The 23,985-nt window shown below is 44.8% G+C and overlaps 2 protein-coding genes across 2 annotated transcripts in view; one reads left to right on the top strand and one right to left on the bottom strand.

The window, feature by feature from the left end:
- Window positions 1-3,239, top strand: part of PIGK (phosphatidylinositol glycan anchor biosynthesis class K) — a 170,823-nt gene extending 167,584 nt beyond the window's left edge. The window contains exon 15 of the transcript XR_015254809.1: window positions 2,272-3,239. The gene's annotated coding sequence lies outside the window, so the exon portion shown is untranslated. The remainder of the gene's footprint in view (window positions 1-2,271) is intronic.
- ST6GALNAC5 (ST6 N-acetylgalactosaminide alpha-2,6-sialyltransferase 5) overlaps window positions 1-23,985 on the bottom strand; it is a 176,343-nt gene that overhangs the window by 23,176 nt on the left and 129,182 nt on the right. The gene's annotated exons all lie outside the window — the stretch shown is intronic.

Raw genomic sequence — 23,985 nt, 5'->3', positions numbered from 1 at the left:
AATAGCAATTGCAGGGAGTTGAACCCAGTCCCTACCATAGGACCTGGTACAGTGATCATTCAGTAATGACAGCTGTTATTGGGATTATCCGTCAGAGTGGAGTGCATTGTAGATACTCACTAAATCAGTACTGATCACTTTGGGTTGATAATTGACATATAAGCTTATGAAATGTAGATTCTCATCATTCATTTGACATCCAACTATTGTTATTAGGTGACAGGCACTATGATGGGCAGTAAGAATGCAAATGGAAGGAAAAAGCAGAACCCCTAAAGTTTATACTTTAGTAAGGGACAGCAGGTCAGTAAAGGCTCACAATAAAGTATGACAGGATGAGAAGGGGTACTGTGTGAAAGTATTAGTAGAGGGGGCTATTTAGAGCACAGCAAGTCGGGGGACATGAAAGAAAGAGCACTTTTGCTAATGGTGATTAGATATCTCCATGTGCCAGGCACTGTTTTGAGCTTTTTATATAGTTGCATTAATTCTTCAAATAACCCCATAAGAAAGATATTATATTACCCCCCCCCCCCCCATTTTACTAATGAGAATATTGAGGGATAGAAAAGGAAGGAACTTGCTCAAGATCATCCAGTTAGAAAGTGGCAGAGCTGGAATTCAAACCCAGGAAATCAGACTGTAGAGCCCATGGGATTAACCATCGTGGTTAATGGCGTCGCAGTGCAGTAAATAGAATGAATAGAACAAATGCCCTGAGATGTTTTCGTAATTCATCGTCTTCTTCCTTTCCTCTCTCAACCCCAGAAGCTCAGTGTTGCTGTTTCTTAATCAGTTATTGCTTTAAGAGCTTTGGGCTGGGTGGATGCAGTAAAATGACAAAAGTCTCGTATCCAATACCTCCATCCCTTGGAGCTCTATTAACAGTGGACTCATCCATCTAGAGCCTTAAATTAATGAGGGTGAAATGTACTTAAGCCCAAATCTCCCTTTGAGGAAAAGCCACATTATGTATAGAAAGTGGCCCCTATTCCCTTCAGGGAAACTCCTGGAACCTGGAACATGAGGCCCTTGTGAATCCCCTGAGGGGTTGAGGGGCAAGTTCGTGGGCCAAAGGATGGCAGAAATACTTAATTTTCCCTTTTCTTATTTTTCCTGCATATCCCATACATACAGGATGAAGAGGGAAGGTTAAAGGATCTATTCAACCATAGAGTTTCTATCATGTGTCAGGCATTGAACTTGGTGATATAAATAAAAAGACAGATAAAATCCTGTTTTTCCTCTCAAGGAAGCACACAATCTAAGGCAAGAGTGCCCCCAGATAAATAATTACAGGACTGTGGAGTAAGTGCTATAATAAAGTCAGGTACAAGGGGCCATGGGACCAAAGGCAAGAAAACATTTGAGCCTGTCCAGAAGAGCTAGAGAGGCAGGAAGACAGCCAGGAAAGGTCTGTGCAATGCAAACTAACAGAAGAGGTAACTTTAAAGAGCCAGTGGTTAGTGGCGTCACAAGACATGATAGCACAAGTGAAACCAAAAGCGTTCTTTGGATTTGGCGGCCTCAGCCAAAAAAAGTCTCAGTGGAACAGAGGCGGCAGAGCCTCATTTTGGTCGGTCGGGAGGAAGTAGAGGCAGATGCTTGGCCGCAGGGGGGCTGATGGAGGGTTGCCCGAGGGGCAGGGCGGACTCTGACACTTGAGCTGACCATCCCACCCAGTTTGTTAGGGGTTGTTTGGGTTTCAGCATTGAAGGTCCTGCACCCTGGGAAAGTTCTACTCGTGGGGAAGCCCCCTAAAAAAAATTCCTACAAAATTGACAGGGGCATCTGCAAATATTACGTCACTGGGTGATGATTAGGGTCAGGAGACCCAGGATCTGAATTACAAGTCAGGTCCTTGACTTGTTGATAAAGAGATCAACCAGATACATGTGGCCACATGACATTCATTCGTTCATTCATTTGAAAGACATTTATGGAGCACTCAGTACACCCCCGAGGTGCTGTGTAAGTCAGTGTATTTGTTTAATAAGGTCACTTTGTAGGATTTCATTCCATTGGACCCTATAGCCATGGGAACTTGCTTTTTCTCATCAGACTCACCTCGAATTATCATCTTGAAATTTCTAGTTTGATCATTGTGAGACATTGTGCTTCTTTTTACTGGGGAAAACATTCTGAAGAAAAGTCCCGCATCTCTTTCCCCCATAATGAACTATTCTGCTGTGATTCTCAAAGCACAGGGTGGCTGACGGGTGAAACCTGGGTCTCCGATGGAGACTGAGGTGCCTTCTCTGTGTCTCTTAGGTGTGCATGCGGCCAGTGGAAGACCCTTTCAGGGTAGGCCATGGTTCCCGACTGTGCCATACTGATCCTCTGTGCTTCCTGGGCACCATCAGAACACACTGGGTCCAACCAGTCCAGAAATCCCTCCCTCATGCTTCCTGTCCATCTGCCTTAGCTCTGAGGTATTGATTACCTCGGGCAACAACACTCACTCTTCGAGTTGTGCAGGCGCACCAAACAATGCAAAAAAGATTGAAGTCTGAATTATGCCTTAAGTGTCTTTTGGTAAGTGGTGCCAATAAAATGACAATAGCTGTTCTAAACATAATGTTACATTTCCCACAGCTGAGAAGAGCATGTACCAAAGGCTGAATCACTTCCAAAGGAGGAAATGAAGTCTGTTTTCTGCATTTGGAAGGACTGATGATGTCTTGGGAGGCAGGATGACTAGAAATTATACAAACTCCATGACCCTGTTTCTCAGGATGCATTACAGTCCTCCGAGAGAGCCATGCTCCCCCACATCTCAGTACGATTATAATCCTTAGTGTCTTAATGATATGGGTGGAAATATGCATGCTTTGGTGAGTTAAGATTCCTGAGGCAGTGTTCACATATTCTTCCCTTAAGCACTCAGATGCTGGGCTGATGAATCACTAAGCAGAGGACGGGAAGGTGAACTTGCAGCTTTGCTAGCGGCCTGGGAGATAAAACTCCATGGAGGACGCGAGTGGAGGCCCCTTCCGGTGAACTCACTGGCTAGCAAGGCCTTCTCTCCGACTTCCTCCTCCTCACAGTATTTAGTCTCCCTGATTCTTGGGGATGTTTTCCTTAAAGCCCCATTTAGTGAGGTATACCATCCTATGGTAGGAAACATGGGCACCCTTATCAGGTTACTGCAATCTTGGTAATCTCTTTGCTTCCGGACACATAAGAGGCACTCAATATATACTGAATAAAAGGATGGATTGATAAATGAGTGAATGAGACCCAACAGCCTGTCTTGTCTGTTCTCTGAGAAAGCCAACCTCCTGGGACATAAAAAGAAGGCATAAGGGATGCCTGGGTGGCTCAGTTGGTTAAGCATCTGACTCTTGATTTCAGCTAAGGTCATGACCTCACAGTCATAAGATCAAGCCCCCACGTTGGGCTCTGCATTGGGCATGGAGCCTGCTTGGGATTCTCTCTCTCCTCTCTCTGACCCTCCCTATACATACATACATACGTAGGTACATACATACATAAAAATTAAAAATAAAAAAATAAAAAGAAGGCAGTGTGGTGCCCTAACCAAATATTTGCCTAAAGACCCCAGCCCTCTGTACTAATGCCATGGAGAGAAAAAGGGGGAGTATAATGTGGAAAGCTCTGTCTGGAGAGAAGGAAGCTATGGCCATTTGCCTCAGGACAGCCTCTTTGTCCAGGGAGCTATAATGGCCAGAGCTAAGGGCGCTGCCTGGAATTAATGGCTGGCTAGGAAAAAGGCCCAGGACACAGTGAGGGCCATTAAGCCCAGCCAGTTATTAATCCCCAGTAAGAGCTTGATGCCAAGGTCATTAGAGCTGTTGTGAAGTAAAAAATGCCCAGGAAAATCTACAGCGCATGGAGGCCACTGGTGCTCAGAGCTGCAACCTCGTTAGGGCCCGAGCATGTGGTGGGCCTGTCGGAGGTGGGAAGGCTGGCTCTCTGGAGGGAGTGTCCACAGTGCACACACCTGGAGCTTACCGTTTTATTTTTGCCATCACTCTTGCTCCTTGCTAGTGTGTAAGCATTTGTCATCGTCCCAGTACCTAGGACTGGTGTCTACAACTTAGTAGGGACTCAGGAATGTTTTAGAATATTTTAGAAGGTGTGAATGGGTCTCTACTTTCACCCACTCCCCCGCACCCCCCCCCCCCCCCCCCCCCCCCGCCAAACCAGAGACTAGGGGAGCGTGACAGCTTGCATCACAACTTCCTCCTTTGGGCTCAAGTGGCAGGAGCAATCCCTGCTTGAGAAAGCACGCTCGGGGAATCAAGGTCTGATTTCTGTCACAGCCCAGAGAGCAAGAGCAGAAGGAATTCTCCCTGTGACCCAGCTGATGCCTCCTGAGCCTTTCTTAAGAGAATAGACCAGGCCAAGTCAAATTAAACTTGACACCTAAAACGCTCAGTGATGTCCTTGCAAACATTTGCAGCATGGCAATCTCAGGTTTCACTTTTTAAAATTCTGATTTATTTGGCAGAGGGAAAGGTACCTCAGAGCATAATGTCCATTAGCTCAGTAATGAGACCGGTCTTGCTCTGGGAGCTGCTTGTTGGTCTGGAGCAAACATAAGATATATTAAATGGCTTCAGGTGTTTCAAGAATCTCTGCACTTTTCAATCTGATGTTTTCCTGTAATTACTGGGCTTTTATTAGCTGTCAATCTCGGTTCAGCCTGACATGGGTATAAGCCACTCTGATTATTTAATGTGATTCCCTAGAAAAATGTTACTCTTTCAAGCTGCTCCTCTCTCTCAATGACAAGCCCACCCACCAGCTTTCACTGCCAACCTTCAACACCACCTTTTCTGTTTTTCGTCTACTGGCTGCCTTAGGATGGAAGAACTCCATGGGCAGGAGGCAGTACTGAGCAGTATTTAAACTATGGCCTTTGGGGCGCCTGGGTGGCTCAATCATTTGAGTGTCTGACTTTGGCTCAGGTCATGATCTCAGTTTGTGGGTTCAAGCCCTGCTTTGGGCTCTGTGCTGACAGCTCAGAGCTTGGAGCCTGCTTCAGATTCTGTGTCTCCCTCTCTCTCTGCCCCTCCCCTGCTCATTCTCTCTCTATCAAGAATAAACATTAAACAAATTAAAAAATAAAATAAAATAAAATAAAATAAAATAAAATAAAATATGGCTTTTGGAGTCACTGACTTGAATCTGCTTCTTCTACTTCTTAGATGGATAATTTTAGGTGAAGTGGCTTAGATTTTCTGAGTCCCTGTTTTCTCGTCTGTAATATGAATGTAGTAAAGCCAATCTCAAAGAGAGGGTCTGGCATCTCAGCTGATGGCACACCTTCCACCCAGTTGCTCAACACAAAATTGAAATCTCATTCCTTTTTTAAAAATTTTTTTATTTCTTTCCTTTTTATAAAAAGTTTATTTAGTTTGAGGGGGGGGAGGGGCAGAGGGAGAGAGAGAGAGAGGGAGAGAGAATCCCAAGCAAGCTCCATGCTGTCAGCACAAGGCCCAGTGCGGTGTTTGATCCCACAAACTGTGGGATCGTGACCTGAGCCGACATCAAGAGTCGGATGCTCAACTGGCTGAGCCACCCAGGTGCCCTGCAAAGCTCACTCTTGATACCTGTCTCTCCATCTGCTACAACTCTTCCAGCCCTCTTGGGTCTATCCTCCTACATGTATCCCAAACTTACCACTTCTTGCAGAATAGCATCACTGGCAGAAATCTCAGAGATCGTCTAGGCTGATAATTTTCAGGGTGTTGTTCCCAGACCAGTAGGGACAACAAAGTCTAGACTCACTGAATCAGATGCTCTGAGGTGGGGCCCAGCAATCTGTGTTTTAGCAAGTCCTCCAAGTGATTTCTGATGCATCCTCAAGGTTGAGAACCCCTGGAGCAGGCCTGTATCCTCATTTTACAGAGGAAGAAGTTGAAACTCAAGAGGTTATGGGATTTGTTCAATGTCACACCCTAAAAGCAGCACCTGGGATGAACTCCAGGTTTCCTCACTCCTGAAAATCTAAGAAAATCCACTTATATCCATAGAATGTTCAAAGCCACTGGGGACTCACTGAAAAGGAACCATGGATTAGTAGTACACTGAAGCTGTAACCTACAAATGGAAGCAATTTTGTGGAGGAAGTTGAATAAGAAGGGCTACTCCTTATTTGACAGTCTACCCTCAGCACGACTGCCTGCCTCTGTACCACCTGCCTGCCTATTTGGAATAAGCAACCAGGAATGGCTACACAGCATGTAAACCTCCCACCACAGGGAAAGTACCGAATGCCTCTGTGCTCTTGCTCCAGAAGGTGGGCCACTGTGGTTTCTCTCCAGCCAGTGCAGCCCCTCAGAGGTGTGGCCAGACTAGAGGTCTGTTGAACTGTGTCCATCCCAAGAGCCCCTGTACACACACACACATACACACACACACACACACACACACACACACACACACGCACTATGTTGAAGTCCCACCTGTGCACGTGACCTTATTTGAAAAAAGGTTTTTGCTGATATAATGAACATGTACGTCAAGATGTAGTCACACTGGATCGGAGCAGTCCCAGTGTCCTTAGAAGAAGAAAGTCTGAGACACAGAGACACCCAGGGACTACACCAGGTGATGAAGGCGGCAGAGAAGGCAGTGAGGCATCTACTGGCCAACGACGGTGAGGAAGCTGTAAGGTGCAAGGTAGGATTCTTCCTTAGAGCTTTTAGGGAGAACCTGGCTCTGTGGAAAACTTGATCTCAGATTTCTAGCTGCCATATATACCAAGAGAGAGTACGTTTCAGTTGTTTTAAGACAAACAGGTTGTGGGAATTTGTTCTGGCAGCTCTGGAAACAAATATACTGCTACCAGCACCTTCTTCACCCTAAGCCTCCCACCATCCTACCAGCACCCCCACCCACCAGGGCTTCTTCTGGGTCTGGTAGCTTTCACCCTTACAGCGCATGCTCCATGCAGCTGTAAGAGTGAGGATTTTAATGCACAGAGGACCCTCCTTCCCTACTTGAAGAGTAGAATCCAAATTCTTTGCCTGGTTGGAATCTTGCTCACCTCATGGCCCTCAGCTCAATTCACTTGCCATTCTCACCCCATTGACTCCTGATCTCCTTTCTGCCACCGGGAGACATCAGGCGTTCATTCCTCCTCTGTGTCTGGCCTTTGCTTCTCCAATTATGCACATGCTCCGCTCCTTTTCATCTCTCAGGTCTCAGCTTAAAAGTCATCTCCTCCAGGAGGTCCTCTCTGACTGCTTTAATTGGAAGTGGCCTCCCCCCACTTAGCACATAACAAAGATATTAACCACTTATGACCCTGACAAAATCTTCAGCTGGATATGAATACATACATCATCTAACTTAAAATCCAGAAAACAGCCTTGAAAGGAAGGTTCTACCATTGTCCTCGTTTTGATCAGATGAGGAAGTTGAGCTACAAGTTTATCATGATCCCATTATTCACGATCCTGTTTATTTCCTCTGGCACCTACCACAGTCTCTGGTGATTTACATTTTTAATTTCTTTATTGTCTGTCCCTGCCACTAAAACACGAATGCCACGAGAGCAGAGATCATGATGTATGCATGGCACACAGCAGGCACTCAATAGATTGTTAGAGAAATATTTCACTTCCTTACTTTCTCCGCAAGCAGTAGATGATTCTTCTCTGTCCAAAAAAGGTGTGGATGAGTTGTCAGAGACACAAGCCCATTCCCAGAGCCTGTTTCTTCCCTGGTATGCTAGTACAAGGATTGATGTTACACATTGGCTCACCTCACAGACTTTCAGATAACTCCCTGATGTGATTTCCTTCAAAGGTCACTCATCTGCAATTACTTCCTCTAGGAGGAGATTGGATATAAACGCCCCCTGTGCTCATTAAAACAAACAAAAAGCTGCATTTTTATTAGAGGAAGGTGATATTTAATGCTGCCAGACAAACCAGATTCCACAAAACTGGCTTCTTTGGCTTCTGCTACATTTACAAAGGCCTTAATGTAAACACGGCGTAGTCCAAATCTGGGAAGATAACTGATAGGGGATGGTCACAAGAGAATTATGAGAATTTGGGACTTCCACATATAGCTGAATTAAATGGAGGGGGAACAAGCCATGGTTTTGGTGGACCAAATGAGTAACAAAATCTAACTGGACAGAACATTAAATCTGTAGAGTTAAAGTAGAAAGATCACACTGGCTTGGGAGTCAGACTTGGGTTCAAATCTCAGTTAAGTCATTAAAAAAATTTTTTTTTAATATTTTTTATTTATTTTTGAGACAGAGAGAGACAGAGCATGAGCAGGGGAGGGTCAGAGAGAGAGGGAGACACAGATTCCGAAACAGGCTCCAGGCTCTGAGCTGTCAGCACAGAGCCCGACACAGGGCTTGAACACACGGACTGTTGAAATCATGACCTGAACTGAAGTCAGACACTCAACCAACTGAGCCACCCAGGCACCCCTCAGTTAAGTCACTTATTGTAGGTGCTTCCCTACTCTCAGCCTCAATTTTCTCATCAGTAAAATGGTATGGTAATCACTCAGTAAGACATAAAGAGTACTACTATCATGGCTTCATTGTTACAGATACATAAAGGACTCTCCTGAATGACCCGTTACCTGACTCTCCTTATGTCCAGTCACTCATGGAGCCAGCACACTCAACCTGTTGTATCCCTGGTGAAATTGATCTTTTCTACCCACCTGTACCTTCCTTCCCCTTGACCCCACCCCTGGCTCAACCTGCTATCTTCACTGGATCACTGCCAGTCCTCCCACATACACTTCAAATGTCCACAGGTGCCAGAGTGGTCTCTCTAAAATGCACATAATTAGGACCTAAATGTTAGGGGTCCCTAAACCCTAAAATTCCTTAGTATCCTCCTATTGCTTTGAGGGTGAGGTCCTTCCAGTGGCTCACTGGACCCTCGTACCTCGCCAAGTCCTGTATCCTGACCCTCTTGCAGCTCTCCACACTCCAGTTGCACTGACTTCGACTTTGTGGTCCAAGTGGCACTATTCATGAGGCTTTGCCTTGGGGCCTTTGCACATGCTTTCTCTGGAACCCAAGCTTCCTCTGTTGTAAACTGGGACAATAACATCTACCTTGCAGTGTTATTTTGTGACTTAACTGTAATAATAATCACATTCAAAGTCTCCCTCCCCTGCCTCTTCTCTCCTGACTTTTGTAATTCCTTCAGCACTCATTCAAAGCGTCATAATCTCAGAGAACCTTCCTTAAACTCCAAGACTAGCTTAGCACTCTGATTCTCCCTTTATAATTCTCACCATGTCTATAATCACTGACTCAGTGTCTCTCTTCCCCACAAAATGGCAAGGTTCTTAAGAACTGGGTTCATGTTGGGGCACCTGAGTGGCTCAGTAGGCTGAGCATCCGACTCTTGATTTCGGCTCAGGTCATTATCTCGCAATTCATGGGATCGAGCCTGGCATCTGGCTCTGCTCTGACAGGTACAGAGACTGCTTGGGATTCTCTCTCCTCTCTCTCTGCCCCTCTCCCACTGTTCTCGCTCTCGCTCTATCTCTCAAAATAAACCTTAAAAAAAACTAGGTTCATGTGTTTGTTGGGTTTAGGTCACCCTAACATCCCCAGGACCTAATATATAGTAGGTGATCACTAAATATTTGCTGCACAGGTAGCTAAATTAGTTCATGCAGGTGAGGGGAGCATTCTAGAACCACAGCCTCACCCAGGCTTTCTCTTTGGTTTTCACTTCCATTTGGTGTGCCCAGGCATAGACCAAGAGAGAAAATCATCCCAAATCGAACATTTAATTTGGTACACATACTTAACCTTCTCACAGAAGACGGAGTAGTACAAACTGAACTGATCACACTGTAGCCTTACATTTTATTCACTTTATTATCTAAGCATAAGGGAGTTTTCAAAATGAACCATTACTTGAGGCTCTGGACACTGACTACTGCCAAGTAGCAAATAACCAGATTGTGTCAGTGTTGACACTTTGGTCCTGGAGCTGATGGTTTGTTTATTGAACTGCCTACTTTAGGGGCTCTGAGAGTGGAAGAATGGTCATCAGCAGCCTGAATAACAACTCAGCACCCCAGCTGGAAACACACGAGTAAACAAAATCATAATTTTTAACTTTGCCAAGCTCAGTAAACGCCATCATGATGTGCTACCAGTAAGGCAGCCATTAGTTAAATAAATAAAGCACAAAGCTAAGAACAGGATTATTGATGCTGGCACAGTATACTCATTTGCTGACCATTGATAGACATTAGCTGTGATGTACACACTAGGGAGGTACTTTGCCACCTGCTTTCATTTGCTAAACATCATGCATCCTCTGGGCCACAGAATTACTTACTTTGTATTAGTGAAAAATCACCTTTTCTCCTTTTCCCTTTTCATTTGCTCAATACATAGTTATTAAGTACCTACTCTTTGTGTAATGGAACCTCTTGGGCAAGCTGCCCAGTACACAACTGCCTTTACTCCTCTGGCAATGCCTCGACCTGGTGAGGTTGTAAAATACAGGCGGAGCTGTTCCTGGCAAAAGGCATCCCAGCTTTTTCAAGAAGCCTGCGAGTGGATGAAGGCAGAAAGGACTGATCATTGAAGAGAGTTTTAGTTCTTTTTTTTGAAAGAGGGAGGGGCTTTTTTTGGTAAAAACAAAACAAAAACCAGTGAAGATTTTTATCCAGCCTTCTTCTTTTCTTAATACTCCTCTTTGGCTTCCTCCATATATATTAGATCTCTCTAGATTACACTCAAGCACATTAGCAGATCCCTAACTCCTCGGAGACTTTCAGGATCCTGACTCATGGCTTCAGCCAACTTCTCAGTGGAGATGTCTCCTCTATTCTACCTCTTCCCCCATTCATACCCTTATTCCAACTTGCTGGAATCCTGTGGATTGTTTTTATTCCTATTGCTAGTGCTAATAAAAGCTGGGTCCCATAAGTGCCAAAAGAACAACAGTAATGGCTACCAACCATTACCAAGAAACTTTTTATATTATTATACTTATTATGATCTCAGTTAAATTCTAAAGTAAATCAGCAAGGTACGTATTACCTACCGCCTCGGTTTATATTTGAGGAAATAGAAGGTCCAGGTTAAAGTGCTCAAGGTCCTAGAGTTTCTAAGGCTCAACCTGTTTGGCAGCTGGGTCAATCCCACTCCCAGATGTGGGCATGCTCCGTCCACCATAACAGACAAAACAGACTCGAGTGGAAGAGTTGCAAAGAAAAGAAGATTGAAGGGAAGGGTCTCAAGAGAAGAAGAAAGAAAATCTACAGTGGTAGGAACTAGTAGATAATAAGAATGGCAGGAGAATGAAGAAAGCATTGGAAAACATAGACATTAGAGGCACTGAGATGACACAGTGACTATAACAATTCTTAAGGGGACAGAAAGATTAAAGAGAAAATTCAACAGAACAGCTAGAATTCTGGAGGCATTCAGTGCAGAAACAAATATTTCCACACCACTCAAAAGCCATCCGTATACAACACACTGCATTATAATAAGTGACATTCATAATGGGGATCCTAAATCATCAAGAAAAGCTTAAATTAAGTTAAGCTTTGTTCACTTAGGTAGGAATGTATAAAATCAATTTGGAACCTTCAAGAATAATTTAGACAAATACAATTTAGTGCTAAAAGGGACTATGCTTATGTTATTTTATTTTAAGCCTCATTTGTTCATAAAACTCATTCCTCAACCATGCTTCAAAATGAGGTGCTAGACTGCTCTGAGAAGTTATTGCTGAAGGGTAAATAAGCTTTTCTTTCCTCATTCAGGTGTGATAGACTTTCCACCAAAATTCATGCTTCCCTCCCCCAGTGTAGTCATAGATGGAAGTGGTTGCTTAGTCAGGAACCACATTCCTTGTCCCCATGCCTCCAGGGGTGTCGTGTGCGTCCCAATGAAATCGGAGCAGAAGTCATTGGATAACTTAAGAAGCAGGTGCCTTCTCCACTCTCTGTCCCCTTGTGATGTCTTGATATACGTGGCACAGTGAACCCGGAAGCCACCTGTCAAAGACAGTAAAGCCAAGGAATGAAAGAAGACCCAGTCCTTGAACCATTGCTTAAATCAGAGATATTAGGAACTCCCACTTTTTTGACTATGTGAGCAAGGATAAAGAAACCATCATTTCAGAGCTATTATATATTTTATAAAGCAGGCAGTATAACTGTAATTATTCTCTCATGCAGATAGGAAGCTTTCTTTTTTTGTCTACTTATTTTACTTAGTGGCTAGAGTAGAGGAAGCACATTTTCTTTTTAAAGTATAGCTTTGATCATATCACTCCAGCTAAAAGATCTTCCATAACTCCCTATTACCTGTTGAGGGAAGTCCAAATTTCATATATATATATATATATATATATATATATATATGAGAGAGTGTGTGTGTTTGAGCAGGAGAGTGGGCAGAGGGAGAGAGACAGAGAGAGAGAGAGAGAGAGAGAGAGAGAGAGAGAGATCTTAAGCAAACTCTACGACCCTGGAATCATGACCTGAGCTGAAATCAAGAGTCAGATGCTCAACTGACAAAGCTACCCAGGCACCCTGAGAAGTCTGCATTTCTAAAAGTGATCCTTTTAATCTTATTTTTTACTGGTCATTTCAAGAACTCTAAACTCCCGAAATGGGACCACCACTCAATTCAGATGTCACATCCTTGTCTTTGCCCATAGAGTAGCCTCCTTCTGGAATGACTCCAGTCACTGTAGCTTACCATCGTTTAGGGTCCTATGTCAAGGCCAACTGATCAACAAATTATCCTTCATTCCAACTGCTTGAGTTCAAATCCCATCACTTACCAATTGCTGACTTTGGCAAATTTCTCAACTTCCCTGTGCCTTAATTTCTTCATCTATAAAATAATGGTAATTATATAAACTATTGCATAAGGCTGTGAGGTTTCAATGAGTTAATTCACAGAGGGCCCTTGGCCTGCTCTCTGCCATCAATATAACCCACTTCATACTGCAAATTACTTCTTCATCAATCTTGACCAGTCATGTGTCACCTCCTAGGGAGGCAGAGGAACTTTCCGTTGTTGTGTCCCATACTGTCCCGCAAAGTGGCTTAATTAAATGTAGAAGCTGTGTAATAAATGTTGGTTGAATGAATGAATATATGAGTTTCCAAAGTTGCAAGAATTGGATTTTATTTTTCCATTTACTCATGATTTTTTTGAGGGGGGCAGAAGGAGAGCAAATGAGAAGATTTGTAAAAAATTTTTAATGTTTTTATTCATTTTTTGAGAGACAGAGAGAGACTGTGAGTGGGAGAGGGGCAGAGAGAGAGGGAGACACAGAATCCGAAGCAGGCTCCAGGCTCTGAGCTGTCAGCACAGAGCCCAACACAGGGCTCAAACTCACAAACTGCAAGATCATGACCTGAGCTGAAGTTGGACACTTAACTGACTGAGCCATCCAGATGCCCCGGAAATGAGAGGATCTTAAGCAGGTTCCATGCTCAGCATGGAGCCTGATATGGGGCTCAATCTCACAAACCATGAGATCATGACCTGTGTCAAAATCAAGAGTCGGATGCTTAACTGACTGAGCCACTGAGTTGCCCCCATTGACTCATTATTTGCTCAGAGGACTATGATGTTTCCCTCCAGCTTGAATTCTACTCAGAATGGCAAGGCTTTTTTTTTTTTTTTTTTTTTCATACAGATCTTCCTTGACTTATGAAGGAGTTACCTACAGATAAATCCTTTAAACCCAAGGTGAAAATATCATAAACCAAAAATGTATTTAATGCACCTAACCAATTGAACACCATAGCATGGCCTAGCCTACCTTAAATGTGCTCAGAGCACTTATGTTAGCCTGCAGTTGGGCAACATCATCTCACACAAAGCCTGTTTTATAATGCAGTGTTGAATATCTCATGTTATTCATTGGAGGTTGTACTGAAAGTGAAAAACAATGGTTGCCTGGGCACAGAATGGTTGTAAGTGTATCCCATGATCACGTGAATGACTGGGAGCTGCCACTACCTAGCATCACCTGAGAGCATCATACCACATATGGCTGGCCCAGGAAAAGATTACAATTCAAAGTTGGAAGTCGAGTTTCAACTGAACGTGTATTGCCCTCACACCAGTATAAAGTTGAAAAATTTTAAGCCGAAACTTTGTAAGTTGGGGACCATCTGTATCCTGAGTTCTGAAGAGGCTCTGATCATTTTCTTGACCTTCACTGAAAGTGAACACCCCTTGAGCAGGAGGATCTGTTTTACTAGGGAGTTTTGTTTTGGCTTTGAAGGCATGAGACACAGTGAGACTCTCTGGCCAGTTTGAGCAGAGGCAGACACTTTCACCTTTTGTGCTTATTCCTGGACATGCCTGAGGTAAGGTGTCTGAGATACTCAGGATTTGTCTTGAAAGGCCATGGGAGGGTTAAGTAATTTGAGGCTGGAAAGACTAAATATCCTTCAGAGCTGACAGTGCAGAGGGCCAGAGCTGGGGTCACTGAAGAAGGGCACTGGTAAATACAGAGCCAAACAGACCATATTCCCCACTGCTCTGGTTCGGCTCATTTTCAGTTGCACTCAGGGCTGATGTGGTGTTTATTTCAAAAATAAGACTTAGGAGGGATGACAGGACTGTAAATCAGTCTTCAAACGAGGAGGAGAGGTCTGTTTAGAACATTATTGGTGTTTAAAAGTATTAAAACAGTGAAACTCCTCTACCATTCCATATATGACACCTAGTATTATATTAGCCCACCTCTTCATGGACTTCTCCCACTGGTTGGCACATGGGAGCCTTACCCTCAGTCCATCTAAAGTTGAACTCGTCTTCCATCTCTCCAAATCTGTCACTCTGCCTCTCCAGTGGTGAAGGTCCCAGCCCCACCCCCTGACAAAGCCACAAACCTGGGAGTGATACTAACTTTCCCTCTCCTTCTCCACCTCAACCACCATTACTAATTGAATCTTGTCATTCTTCACTTCAAGTTCTCCCAACTCTGGCAATTCTCTCCATTCCCACTGGGAACACCCCCATTCAGCCCTCTACCATCTCTCACCTGAATTCCTGCAACCCTATTACAACCATGGTTTATTTGCCAGGGCCCCTTGTTAGCTACAAACACCCTGGGGGTGTTGTCTCATCCACAGAGCTTACTCCAGTATCCCACACACAGATCTCAATAAATGGTCACTCATGTCAAGCTTATGCTTCCAGCCTTTGGAAGAAGCCAATGGGAAACCAAAGTAGACCTTCACCCCTGCCCCAACGCAGGTCCTGGGTCATAAGCACCATATTGAAGTATAAAGGAACCCGAACACATTGAAACCCATCTTCAGTATAAAAGACAATACTTATTTTTGTTCTAAATAATTAGAGGTCAGGCAATGTATCTTTCAGGGTTAGTTACATTATAGAATCATGGAAAGACCTACAACCATGGTGCAGCGGGAGCTGGCCCCTTCTTCCTCTCCTTGATGTCACTAACATTTATTACTTTCTGTTTTGGGGTGAAGGTGAGGGAACTCTTTGTTAGCACCTCTCCCTCTGCTATTCCTTCCACCACCTGGGGGAACATTCACACCGGAGCAAATGATTACCCAAACCCAGAGGCTTGGGACCTCTGCCTGTCTTGCTCTTGATCAGTTTAGGCGAAGCCTTTGGGGTAAGAGCCAGACTCCAAGAGTGGGCTCTGCAGCCTTGCACTTGTACCAAGCACACTCGCATTCATTCATTTGTTGGTTCAAAATCTATTTCTTTATAGTTTACTATGTGTCAGTGCCATTCCACATGCGAAGGATACAAGAGCGAGCTAACTAGACAGTATCTCTGCCATCACGGAGGCTGTGGACAGATAGGAAACTGATAAGGAAAACATACACAGTGGTGGACACCTGCCTTCTTTCTCTTCTCTGCTGACTTTGAAGAGCTCTGGACATTATGCTTCTCCTTGGCTCACGGAGCCAAGGCTATGTTTGCCCCACCCTGGAGAGTCACTAATGTTGCCCTCCCAAACCCTCCCAATGACACCTCTGCAAGTCAGTGCCAAGGCTGGAATGAGGCCTCTGAGATGAATCAGTCCCAGCTCTACACAAAGGCAGCCCAGCCAGGATGCATGGGTGTGCCTTTTAGAAAGCAATTTTATATGCAATCTGCCATGCTGTGCCCTTATACAGAGACAGCAGGATTGGTGAAAGGAGGAGGAAATTAACACGAGGAGCGGATCCAAAGTGCTCACAGGGTCTGAGCTTGAAAGTCCCTTCCTCTGGCTAAGAGGCCAGGAGCGGCTCCTTAATCACATTTCCCAGGGTGCTTTTTCCTGAAAAAAATGGCAGCAAACAAGTCAAAGGTGGCATGACATTTACATGAAAGAAAGAGCCTCTCCAGGTGGTGAAGGAACTTGCCCAAGGTCACACAGTGAGTCAGTGTCAACGCAGGGACATGAGAATTCCCATTAAAACTTCCAGCTCAGTTTCCTTCCCATTATGCAATGCCCTCTCTTAACAGAAACTCTTGGGGGATAATAGTCTTCCCTGAAAATAGTTTGGACAAGTGCCTCCTCCTTCTGGAAATGAGCTCCATGATAGAAGACTGAGCCTTTCTCCCTGTATTTACATGTTTACTATTTGCCATCCCCTGAGGGCAGTTAGGCCTCTGGGCCAGTGGTCTTGGCAGCAGGGACTCTGTAGTCTGAGAGGAGACAGAACCTGCCTGGACACAGGGAGAAGCATGAGGAGGGGCAGGTGATCTTGACAGAGTGCCTGGAGCTGTGCCCTTGCTGACCTTTGTCTTCCTTTTGGCTTTTGCTACCATTTCCCTCCATTCTCCACCTTACCGCATATCCAGCACACTCAAGCTATCTGCCTCCTGGCCACCCAAGGATGTCCCTGTGGCTACAAAAGCACCCCATGTCCAGACCTTCTTAACCACATTTCCTGGTCAAAATCCATCTAGTCAAAACATGACCCATGTTTTCCAAGACTATTCCAGGTACCCAGAGAAAACGGATTCTCACAAAGTAAATTATGTCCAGGTGTAAGAAAGGTTCAGTTGTAATCTCTTTAATCCCTTAAGGCAAAAGAGTGAGTGTGGTGAACTCTCAGGTATTTTAGCATCCTTGGAGTGGGATGTGTGTGTCTGTGTGTGCATGCATGTGTGCACATGTGTGTGTGTGTGAGAGAGAGAGAGAGAGAGAGAGAGAGAGATTTCAGAATCTATGGGGCTTTCTCAGTAATTCACAATGCCTACTGACGTTTATGCCACAAAGAGCCAGGGGCCAGAGGTAGGATACAGATGCAGAAAAGGCAGAGGGGTCTGGTAGATAACCTGACCAGTGTTTCAGTGACATAGAAAGGCATGTCACAGCAGATGGTGTCTGAGGATAGGAAGCTTCTCTGAATCCCTGCAATGGGCAGCTGGGGATCTGGCGTTGTGCACATTGTGATGGTCTTTGCTCCGTGACAGCAGGCTTGGAGTCTGCTGAACAGCCGTCCACGTGGTACCTCCTTCTGCCTGCAAGGATCCAGGGCTTTCTGGACAAAGACTGTATTCTGGCCAGGTCTCCACTGCTCCTCTTCTCTTTACAGAGTTTTTGGGTCTCATATGTCAAAGACTTTTCTGAAATCATCAAAATCAGACTCTGCCATTGAGATTTTCTTTGGCCTTTCAGAAGGAGATGCTCTCCTCATCCACACCTGTCATTACAGGCCTTGAGGCCAGGTGAGGACAGGGGATTCTCAGCTCACCCCTGGGAGGATGCTACTTCCTGACCTTGACCTTCCATGCATCCCAGAATGCTCCATACCAGAAGTGAGGCTCTGACAGCTTCAGGGCATCTTCATTCAGCCAAGTATTTCCTGAGCATCAGCTCTTTGCACATTAGGAACACATTAGGTACTGGGAAGTCAATGGAAAGTAAAATAGCCATCATTTCTGCCTTCATAAAACATATGGTTTAGTGGAGAAGACAAGTGTCAGATTGCATAAGTACATAATTACAAACTGTAATTAATGCTATGAAAGAAAAGCACAGGGTGTTATGAGAATATTTGTGGGGAAACTGATCCAGGCCAGTGTTGGGGTGTCGGCATGGTGATGTGGTCCTGGCTTCTGGGAAGCTTTCAAACCCCCAAGCCCACCTGAACCAAACAGTCATTTGCTCTACGGCCTTGGTTCAGGCTGCAGCTGGATGCCTGGGCTCTCTCAGACATGCAATCTTGATGGTGACCCCTTTGCTTACATGGGCTGTGGTTGGTCAGTATTAGCACATGACACTTGCCTATGAGACCCAAATTACTTGCAGTAAAAAAACCCCAAAAAAGTTCCACTTGCTTTGTAGCTCATGCTTTTCGAGTTGTCTCTGCAATGTCCCGATTCTGCCATCCCCCTGTGCGTGGCCTCTCGCTTCTTTGCCTGTGCTGTGTAAACACAGCATAATAAAGTGCAGTGGGTACAGAAAAAATGCCAACCCTAAATTCTAAACTTGAAGGCTCCCGCCTCCTTCACTGCCATGACTTCTGAGCCTGCCCCAGATTTCAGGTCTGCTTTTATGGAGTAGCCTTCCAGACGGGTGTCATCCCACAGTTCAGAATGGCTCTGGGCTCCATTACTGAAGGCTCCTACCTCAGCACAGACCTCTGGTTACTTTTTATGCCTCTCAACAGGAGCCTGTGCTGGAAGGGCCTGAACAGCACATGCCAGCACCTAGGCTCTGCCTGACTCTGTGGCCCTTGTCAAAGATTCCCTCCTTGATCAAATGCTAGCCAGGCTCCTCTAAGCCTTTTTCTCGATGAGGCCTGTCAACCTTGGCTTATAAAGATGAATACTAACAGTTTCTTACCGCTCAAGACTGCATCCCTAGGATAACCCTAGTTCCCCCTTGAAATGCCTGCCTGAGAAAACCCAAGGCCACCAAAAGAATTTACTGTTTGCTCCAGCCAACATCTGAAGACTGTCTCCCAGTCGCTGTGGGAGGTAGGAGTCTAACTTCTTTCAGCCCCACTTAACAAACCCAAGTGGATTTCACATGGCCCACCTCCCCTTTCCTGATTTTTGTGGTTTTTCACTCCCTGACTCTACTGAGCCCCACACGCTCCTTTCCTGGTGCCCTTACTCTCCCTTTATTTTATTTTATTTTATTTTTTTAACGTTTATTTATTATTTTTGGGACAGAGAGAGACAGAGCATGAACGGGGGAGGGGCAGAGAGAGAGGGAGACACAGAATCGGAAACAGGAAACAGGCTCCAGGCTCCGAGCCATCAGCCCAGAGCCCGACGCGGGGCTCTAACTCACGGCCCGCGAGATCGTGACCTGGCTGAAGTCGGACGCTTAACCGACTGCGCCACCCAGGCGCCCCCTTACTCTCCCTTTAAAATGCCCTGTCAAGGTGCCTGGATGGCTCAGTCGGTTAAGTATCAGACTCTTGATTTCAGCTTAGGTCATGATCTCGTGGTTCATGGGTTCGAGCTCTGTGTCAGGCTCTGAGCTGACAGCACAGAGCTTCCTTGGGATTCTCTCTCTCTTTACCTCTCTCTCTCTCTCTCTCTCAATAAATAAACTTAAAAATGTTTTTTTTAAATAAAATAAAATAAAATGTCCTATCATCTCTGTACAAGTTGAAGTTGAGTTCAGCTCATATTGGACACTTTCTCTGTGGTTTCCCTATTTAATCAGCATCCTTACGTTTTCAACCATTGTCCGGCTTTGTTTATCTTTCACATCCTGAAAGTAAGGAGTACCACAGCCTTAACTCTAAATCAGGAGACCAGGCCACTGTCACCTAACATGGAGCTGTACCTACAAATGCAAAAGGCACTTTTCTTTTTTTTTAATGTTTTTTAATTTTTATTTATTTTTGAGAGAGAGAGACACACAGAGCGTGAGCCAGGGAGAGGCAGAGAAAGAAGGAGACACAGAATCTGAAGCAGGTTCTAGGCTTTGAGCTGTCAGCACAGAGCCTGATGTGGGGCCCGAACCCACGAACCATGAGATCTTGACCTGAGCTGAAGTCGGACACTTAACCAACTGAGCCACCCTGGCGACCGGCACTTTTCTGTTGTATGTAGGAAAAACTCCGCAAGTGTTTATTTGTTTGCTAGGGCTGCCATTACAAGACACCGTAGACTGGAGGACTTAAACGGCGATAATTTATTTTCTCATTTTGGAGGCCAGAAGTCCAAGATCAAAGTGTCTGCAAGGTTGGTGTCTTCTGAGCCTCTCTACCTGGCTTGCAGATGGCCCCCTCCTTCCTGTGTCCTCACATGGTTGTCTCTTGTTCTGTGTTGTCCATGCCCTAATCTCCTCTTATTCTAAGAACATCGGTCAGATTGATTTAGGGCCCACCCTGAAGACCTCATTTTAACTTAATTACCTCTTTAAAGGCCCTATCTCCAACTAGTTGCTCTGAGGTCTTGGGGGTTAAGACTTCAACATGCAGATTTGGGGCAGGGAGGAATACAGGTCAGCCCATAACACTCAATTTGCCCAGAAATATTTATTCAGAAAGAGCACAGATCTTTCTGTGGAGGAAGTAAGTAAGAAAACCAGAAGGGTTGTGAGATGTCCTCTCTTCTCAAGGGGTCGATCCAGAGGGGTGGTATTATCAGATGTGAGAACGAGATTGGCAGTGACACCCAACTACTCAGAAGAACAAAGTTTTTGTACCTTTATTTTCTCCTTGGGTAGAGCAGTCTGAATTTTTAAGTGAAAATAAAAAACAAACCCAATTTTCATAGCCAGTAGTTTTACTGGTCCACAGTGTGACCATACCGAAGTTTAAGAGACAGAAACATCCCTCCGTGAGTTTCATGAAAACTAATTAATGAACCGTGAATCAAGCTTGGGTTGCTTAAAAGTTCTGAGTCCAGAGACTCCTGGGTGGCTCAGTCGGTTAAGTATCTGACTCTTGGGTGCTGATGCATAGGGGCACTTGTACCCCAAGGTTTATAGCAGCAATTTCAACAACAGCTAAATTATGGAAAGAGCCTAAATGTCCATCAACGGATGAATGGATAAAGAAATTGTGGTTTATTGGGGCGCCTGGGTGGCGCAGTCGGTTAAGCGTCCGACTTCAGCCAGGTCACGATCTCGCGGTCCGTGAGTTCGAGCCCCGCGTCGGGCTCTGGGCTGATGGCTCAGAGCCTGGAGCCTGTTTCCGATTATGTGTCTCCCTCTCTCTCTGCCCCTCCCCCGTTCATGCTCTGTCTCTCTCTGTCCCAAAAATAAATAAACGTTGAAAAAAAAAAATTTAAGAAATTGTGGTTTATATACGCAATGGAATACTACGTGGCAATGAGAAAGAATGAAATATTGCCTTTTGTAGCAACGTGGATGGAACTGGAGAGTATTATGCTAAGTGAAATAAGTCGTACAGAGAAAGACAGATACCATATGTTTTCACTCTTATGTGGATCCTGAGAAACTTAACAGAAGACCATGGGGGAGGGGAAGGGAAACATAAAAAAAGGTTAGAGAGGGAGGGAGCCAAAACATAAGATACTCTTAAAAACTGCGAATAAACTGAGGGTTGATGGGGGGTGGCAGGGAGGGGAGGGTGGGTGATGGGTACTAAGGAGGGCATCTGTTGAGATGAGCACTGGGTGTTGTATGGAAACCAATCTGACAATAAATTTCATATTTAAAAAAAATTTTTTTTAAAGTGTCTGACTCTTGGTGTCGGCCCAGGTCATGATCTCCTGGTTTCGTGAATCTGAGCCCTGCCTGCATCTATCTCTGCACTGGCAACTTGGAACCTGCTTGAGATTCTCTCTCTCCCTCTCTCTCTGCCCCTCCACCACTCGTGCTGTCTTTGTCGCTTACAAAATAAATAAATAAACTTTAAAAAAAAAGCTCTGAGTCCAGTGTGTACCTCTATTTTTTGGATACAGGTATGCACTTGAAGAACACTCAGAATCTAATACTGTTGCAGGCAAATACTGTGTTACACAGGCTTCCTTGGCCTGCATACTTTATGGTTACAAAGTTCACAGGAGGAATCAACACTTTATACAAAACAGTTTCTTGGGTCTGCAAAAATAAAGTTAAACCCAAGCATGTGTCAATGGGAGAGGGTAACACACTATGTCTGTAAATCGCTCAGGATTTCCCAGGAAAGGTGCAGTTACATTGTGTAACAAACCTGCCTCTGTGAGGTGTAATTTTCTGTTTTTATGGAACTGATGGCAAGAGAAAGCTTTTATTAGAATAATTAAAATACCACTCTCCTCAGAAGACATGATGCATGCTGGCTAGGAACCTGCCATGTCCCAAATAGCACTAGAAGTGCATTCTGAAGAAATTTTGTTTTACAAAAGACAAAGAGTGGCATAGCACAGACTGCTGAATGGCATGACAGCGTCTGTATATGAAAGGCATTTCTGTTCTTATTAGGAGGTCTGATTACACAGTTCTTAAATTTCCCCTTAAGCCTCCTGAGACTAGTGTGAGGTGCAACCTTGTAAATTGTCAGCACATATAAAGCTAAGATTTAGAGAGTGGTTTCCACTGTGCATCCTATAAAATGTGTCCCACGAGGAAGATTAGTATCAATCACAGGCTTATTGGAGAGGGAGATGGGATCCAATGATAACCTGGCACTATCAAGTAGAGTAATGGTCTAAGAAGAAAAAGCAATCAGAGAGGAGAAAGGAATATCCAGAAAGAAAGACAGAAGTAGAAAATCAGAGTGCAATGTATCATATTGATGAAAAGGAGCTGTTATCCAGGACAAAGGCTCGCATGAGCAATGCAGGCTCTCAGACAATGGATATCGCCAACTGCTTAGCTTAGAGAGGGTGCTAGGAGACTTACACATCACATCCGGCAGCCTGACTCTGGGCATGGCAGCACTGAAATGTAATAAAGTCATTACCACGCAGGGGTCTTACCTCTACCACTTAGAAGCATTTGCTTATTTCTGGGGCTTCTGAGAGAGGAACTGGCACTCTGGTTTCACAGAGAGCTTCGTCTTTGGAAACGATCAAAGCATCATCCTCCAGCCCCAGCCAGTTTGGTTGTTGGACTGTGGTTGGCTTATTTGAGTCGCTACTCCTCAGGACTTGAGTGGATGAGCAGGGGATGGAGGAAAAGAGTGACTGCTTTTGAACAGGGAGGTTGGTTTGACTACTTTTTAAAAAAGACTGGAAGTTTTTCATATCCTGGAATTTGTTGACACCCCTTTATCAAGAGGCACAATCTGGGAGCACCTGGGTGGCTCAGTTGATTAAGGGTCTGACTCTTGATTTCCGCTTAGGTTGTGATCTCACGGTTCATGGGATCAAACCCTGCATCAGGCTCTGTGCTGACAGCGTGGATCCTGCTTGGGATTCTCTCTCTCTGTGTCCCTCCTCTGCTTATGTGCCCTCCTCTCAAAATCAATAAATAAACTTAAAAAAAAAAGAGGCATGATGTAATTCTCCATAATCAGTCCTAACTATGGGCTGACCCTAGTGCCTTACCTCCCATGAATGAAAGTCACTGTGTGACTCCTGAAGCTAGATTAGAATGGTGACATGGCTTCTCTCTGGCTCTTTGGGATGCTGCTTGACCCTGGAACACAGAAGCCCAGGCAAGATGAAGAGGCCATTTGTAGGTGCTCTGGTCAACAGCTCATATGGGGTGCCAGCCAACAGCCAGCAGCAGCCCCTAGAGATGTGAGAGAGGCTTTAATGCTTCTAGCCCCAGCCTATCTCTGACTGCAACCGTATGAATCATATAAGCAACCTTGAGGGTTGGAAGGTAATAATAAGCGATTCTTGTGGTTTTACACCAACTTTCGAATAGGTTGTTACTGACAGCGTTCCATGAGAGGCATTCATACACCCCAGTGCCCACTGCCTCCCAAACCATAGGACTATAATGAAAAGGAAGCTGCAAATATGTGGGAACTGCCTCATGAATGCAAGCCACAGCCTCAACTGCTTCTCAGAACCACATTCTAGACACATTGCAAATATCAGTTCAACATGAGAATCCCTTCCAAAGCATACCTGTCAACTTCAAATGCTCATGAGGAGAGCCCAGTCGAAAAAGTATC

Source organism: Puma concolor, chromosome C1, assembly GCF_028749965.1.
Source record: "Puma concolor isolate L17-30 chromosome C1, mPumCon1.1.hap2, whole genome shotgun sequence".
In the NCBI taxonomy this organism is placed as follows: domain Eukaryota; kingdom Metazoa; phylum Chordata; class Mammalia; order Carnivora; family Felidae; genus Puma; species Puma concolor.
The sequence above is the reverse complement of the archived record's forward strand: the minus strand, read 5'-3'. Positions and strand labels throughout refer to the sequence as shown.